The 5,665-nt window shown below is 33.9% G+C and overlaps 1 long non-coding RNA gene across 1 annotated transcript; it reads left to right on the top strand.

The window, feature by feature from the left end:
• The first annotated feature begins 238 nt into the window (after positions 1-238).
• On the top strand, positions 239-1,105 carry LOC108740958. The gene is made up of 3 exons (XR_001938435.1): positions 239-328; positions 605-674; positions 838-1,105. It is a non-coding gene; the product is annotated as an uncharacterized LOC108740958 (long non-coding RNA).
• Positions 1,106-5,665: the final 4,560 nt, after the last annotated feature.

The following is a 5,665-nucleotide window of genomic DNA, read 5'->3' as shown; positions in this document are numbered from 1 at the left end:
CTATAAATGCCGAAACAAAAACGTCGAGGAGAAAGGTGGTTGCTCGCATAAATTTGAACACTCAACACGCGAATACAAATTACATGGTAAATACTTGATTAAAATCTAAGCGGGTTTGACCACACCTGTCGGATACATGCTTTCCCAACATAATTTAGCATAAATCAAATTACTCTTTGAACTTGGAGTTGTTCGTCTAGGTGACCTTGGAAATCAGGTTCATGAAGTTTCAATAAATTGACAGTTCAATTTTCTAAAAGAAAAAAAATTCAGAGTTCTGCGAGGAGCATTTAATAATACGTAATTGCTTGTACAAATTGTTTGTCTGGTATATATCCTATATCCTATGAAATTAGTTAATTGAAAATAAAAACTGACGCGTTATACGACTGATAATTTAAAGTGAATTCCATACCGATTTTATGCTAAAGTCAACGCCAATCGTAAACTAATATGACCTTTAAAATCCCTATTTCAGCAAAATAACGTACAGTTATTATTATAAATAATCAGATCCTTTTTCATTCAAAATTTCCAACAATTTATAAGCTTATCTTAAAACATTATAATAAACGAGCTTGAAGTATAAATATTATCGTTCTAGATGAGATATAACAGCAAGTGAATTTTATGGGAAAACCGATAACCTTTATCACTTGCAACGTATACATTATGTACGTAATATTCATTCATAAGTTAAACAGATTTAGCAAAGTCATTTTTAGTTATGACATAAGGTACTATGTATACCTCATAAATTTTATAATAAACTTTTTTGTATTACTTAAAGAACCCGAATGTTACTCCTTTCAAAATAGACAAGAATTTTTATTGTAGGAAATAGGTCGGTATCTGTCCTTAAAAGTATAATTTCTGATGCACATCTCTGAAGAGAGGGATTGAATAACGGGGCAACTTTTTCCGAACTTAAGTATGCACCACCTAATAATACCTTTAGAATATCTGAATCTTCTCAAGGGACCGACAAGATCCATTCTCCTGCCTGTTTTGCGACATTTGTGAAAGGCGAAGACGAGGTAAAAAATGTTGAAAGCCACAATTACTGTGATGTTTGTACCTGACAGCGATTGTTTCTCGTACTCCTGAGTAGGGCTTACAATACCGAACNCCTCAATTTCCATTACACTATCACTAAATAGTATAAAACAAAGTCGCTTTCCTGCTGTCTGTCCATATGTATGCTTAAATCTTTAAAACTACGCAACGGATTTTGATGCGGCTTTTTTTAAATAGATAGCGTGATTCAAGAGGAAGGTTTATATGTATAATGCATGCATAATATACTAGAGAAACGCTGATAATTTTAGAGGTTTCTAATGTGATGTCGTAAATAAACACATTTTTTGCCCTTACGTTGCAAACGCTGGCTGAACCCTACGAGAGATCAAAATAATGTACTATAGAATTGTACATCTTAAAAAGATCTACAAAAGAGTCCGCGATGGTATATGTCTATCTCTTAGGGATAACCCACAATAACCATTTTTTATCCTTTACTTTTTATGAGAAATAATGACTTATATCCGAAGCGATTTTAAGCAATACAGCATTAATTCTTATCCAATTAAGTACCTTAAATACATTGTGCATTTAATATAGATCAATATGGTCCTCTACTTATCTTCAAAAAAAATTTCTTGTAATTAATATTATTTTAAATTAGATTTATATTGTGCATAAATTCAATTTTTATCAAGTAATGTAATACCAAAATACCGGTATTTTTACTTAAATACCGGTTTTTAATAACGGACAAAAATCGTCTGGGATTCCGGTATTCGGGATCCCGGAATCCCGCTATTGTAAGCCCTACTCCTGAGACTGTAACGTGATTAAAAAAAACTTTCTAGTCGATAGAGGGGTTTTCACCACCCCAACTCCCTTCCGTGACTACGCCACTGTATTATGTCATTCTCAAATTTGAAGCTACAGTTCACAGTAACAACAAACTACAACAATACGGTTGTAAATTCCTTGAAAACATCACTCATAAATTTGAATTTCATATCGTGTTTAACGCTATTGAGTTTTTATTTAAATTGTTAAAATTTCTACTCAACGTTTATTCGCCCTTTTTGTCCCTTATTATACCCCATCAGCAGTAATAACGGAAGTCATATTAAAACCAACGAAAAATTCATTTGTTTGCATTGTATCAAAGGTCTTCATCGTGTTTTCCACCAAGTTTATCAATAAAAGTCAATTTCATGAAATTTCAGTGATTGTGTAGTTGTTACTTAAATAAACAGCAGTCATGTTTACATAGCTAAATAAATATTCTTTAACGATATAAGCGCTCTTTAGATCGATGAATCAAACCTTTTCATATCGTGATTTCTCGGAGAGAAAATGTTTACCCACAACTGAGTTGATATTTCAGCTAATTTTCTAAAAGATAATTTACCTACCTATAAATTCAAACGCAAGAGGATAATTGCTCTCAATTATAGTTAGTTTCGCATGAAGAATAATCAAGACGGCTATTCACAAACTGTATTTTTATGGTATGACTTTGTAATACTTCTACTTTGAAATATCATAATCATCTACAATTCTAAAAGCAGCAGTTACAGCCAACATACTAATATTCTTAATTACGAGTCACCTACTTGCCAAAAAAAAATTTTTTTTGGATATATTAAATGTTAAAATTTTCGCAGGATTATCCCCTTTGTATTTACTTGAAACTTCGAACTTTGTTTTGAAGTTTTAAATAGGGAAATGGCTTATCTAATAATTGAATTTCGTGTTAAAACATTTTTTTTAATTATCGCCATAGTTCTCATAATGATAAAGTCAAAATCGAAAAATAAGAAAGATACTTTTTTCAAACGAATCCAAAATCTTGTCGTTACTGATGAGCACGAAACCACCGTGATAAAGAGATCATTTTGGCAAAACAAAGCTAATGTATCCTCAATTTCCATTACACTATCACTAAATAGTATAAAACAAAGTCGCTTTCCTGCTGTCTGTCCCTATGTATGCTTAAATCTTTAAAACTACGCAACGGATTTTGATGCGGCTTTTTTTAAATAGATAGCGTGATTCAAGAGGAAGGTTTATATGTATAATGCATGCATAATATACTAGAGAAACGCTGATAATTTTAGAGGTTTCTAATGTGATGTCGTAAATAAACACATTTTTTGCCCTTACGTTGCAAACGCTGGCTGAACCCTACGAGAGATCAAAATAATGTACTATAGAATTGTACATCTTAAAAAGATCTACAAAAGAGTCCGCGATGGTATATGTCTATCTCTTAGGGATAACCCACAATAACCATTTTTTATCCTTTACTTTTTATGAGAAATAATGACTTATATCCGAAGCGATTTTAAGCAATACAGCATTAATTCTTATCCAATTAAGTACCTTAAATACATTGTGCATTTAATATAGATCAATATGGTCCTGTACAGCATATAATTTAAATGAATATTTTCGAAGATATTACAGATTTAAAATCAGGGACATAGCGATTGCGGCGGTACCGGCCGAGAGGTCGGTTTGTATTGTCTAATGACAAAAAAACTGTGAATGTTGTATATAAAGACATTCTGTAGTATATTTAGTATGTTCAGGGGGTGTTTTCTAAAGATTTCCCCTCCTCAATAATAATCTAAACAAAATAAAAATATATTTAGTATCAGCATTGCACTCGTGCGAAGCTGGGGCGGGTCGCTAGTGTAAAAATTTTTGCATCGTTACTCTTGTAGCTGTTTTCTTCATCTTTGATGAAAGACGAGACAAGCATGACTGTCACAGTAAAAATTACCAATGTGGGAGAGATATGCGTGACCTCCCCGGAGAAAAATGAAACTACGAAGAAGGCAAGCTAAAGGAAAACAGGTCAAGCCTCTCGTGTATTAAATGCAATACCTTAGTAGCTTGCTAGCGGGTAGAATATGTTGAGTAGCTGGTAGGCTTGAAAATTCGTTTCGAGTTTCGAGTCCGTGCTTCCATACAGGAAATGACTAGGACAAACGTGGAGCCCGAAAAATGCACTCGTTTATGCAAATACAAGAGGAGAACCAACCTCCTTTAGTTTGGTCGAACAGTGCCAGTCTCCGAGTCCTGAGTCAACAAAAAGCGAGTCTCTGCACGCAGTATTTGTCGTAATTATGTGCTGGAATACATAAGCGGCACTGTGCAAACATAAAAGGTCTTTATTGAAGCCTCTTTTAGGAGCCGTGTGTTACTGTAGGCGTCCACGTCACAAACAACAAACATACACACACAATATATATATATATGTACGTGCCTTTAGTAGTCTTTTAAATGGTCGTTTGTTTCTTCGAGACATTTACACCTGAACACTAAGTACTTACGGACGTGTAAGTACGCAAGTAAATTACTAGCCGTCTTCTTTTTTTGTTTCATGTGTCATATTCTCTTTTTTTTACCTTCCATCCTACAGTTAGTTAGCTCTAATTGGCTTGTTGGTATTTGGAACCACATCCATAATATGCACGGATTGAGCAAAAGGTCATACGAAAAGACCAAGCGCATTTGGTCCTCAAGGACTCCACTGCTACACGTTCGAAGAAATAATTAAACAGAAACAGTAGGAATCTGGCTTAATCAATCGTATCCGATTGTAGAATATCCTTCCTCTACATGCAATGTGAGACGTTCTTCCAGTTTCAAACGATTACTTTAATGCTATATGCTTGACCCTATAAGAAAATGCTAGATTTCTAGTACTAACTGCGATTTCTCATACTAGTTTAACATAGTAACGTAAAAATCAGGTTGGAGTTAACATAAAAATGGAAGGCGAAAAGCTATAAGAAATCCATCTAATTGAATTCTGGATTGAATAGAAAATGCACCTACGCTCAACTGCGTTTGTTGCATTTATTTGAATCACTATGTGAATCGCATATAGAAAAAGTTAGAGGATGTTGTGTTCCAAAAGTCGATCCCTAAGGTGAAGCTGTAACCAAGTTCGACTGCAGCTTCTTGTTGGCGAGATATACAAATACTAACTCAAGATAATAAGAAATGTAAATGTGTTTTCAATCAGTCTTCGGGTAGAAGAAGACCTAATTATGATCATTTTTATAATTAATTTGCTGTCCTGATTCGTATCTAAGGGCCGTCCTCGATTGGGCTATCTACATTAAGCCAGATCCAGCATTGGAGATGGAACGACCTCTGAAGAAGATCGCCACTCGTGCCAGCGAAACGCTAGAAAGCAAATCCAACCGATAATAGGCTTTAGTTCCAAATCAAGGCAGCATCAGTCGACCTACTAATCACGGAAGTGTTTACCAGTTTATAATTTATTTATTACAATATAATTGCTCATCAGTTTACAATTTGCAATCATGCATTATTACCCATCTTTGCTGGAATTCCCTGTAATCTGTATCTAGCGCATTTTTTATAAGTCAACAAATTATGAAATTATAAACTAATATATATTATTACCATTCGTCACATTAAATGCAACGTTTAATAGCAGTTTGCGATATAAGCTCTTGTTAATTACAACGTAAATATGGAACTAATTAAAAGAATATGCTATCCACGATAAATAATTAATAGTTGTTAAACCGATATATAATGACGTAGTTTTTCCTTTATTAATGGCAATGATTGTAATTATCTGACGATGAGTGGTGCACACATGTTG

Source organism: Agrilus planipennis, unplaced genomic scaffold (genome assembly GCF_000699045.2).
Source record: "Agrilus planipennis isolate EAB-ADULT unplaced genomic scaffold, Apla_2.0 scaffold257, whole genome shotgun sequence".
NCBI classification, from domain to species: Eukaryota; Metazoa; Arthropoda; class Insecta; order Coleoptera; family Buprestidae; genus Agrilus; species Agrilus planipennis.
This window is presented reverse-complemented; position numbering and strand designations above follow the sequence as displayed.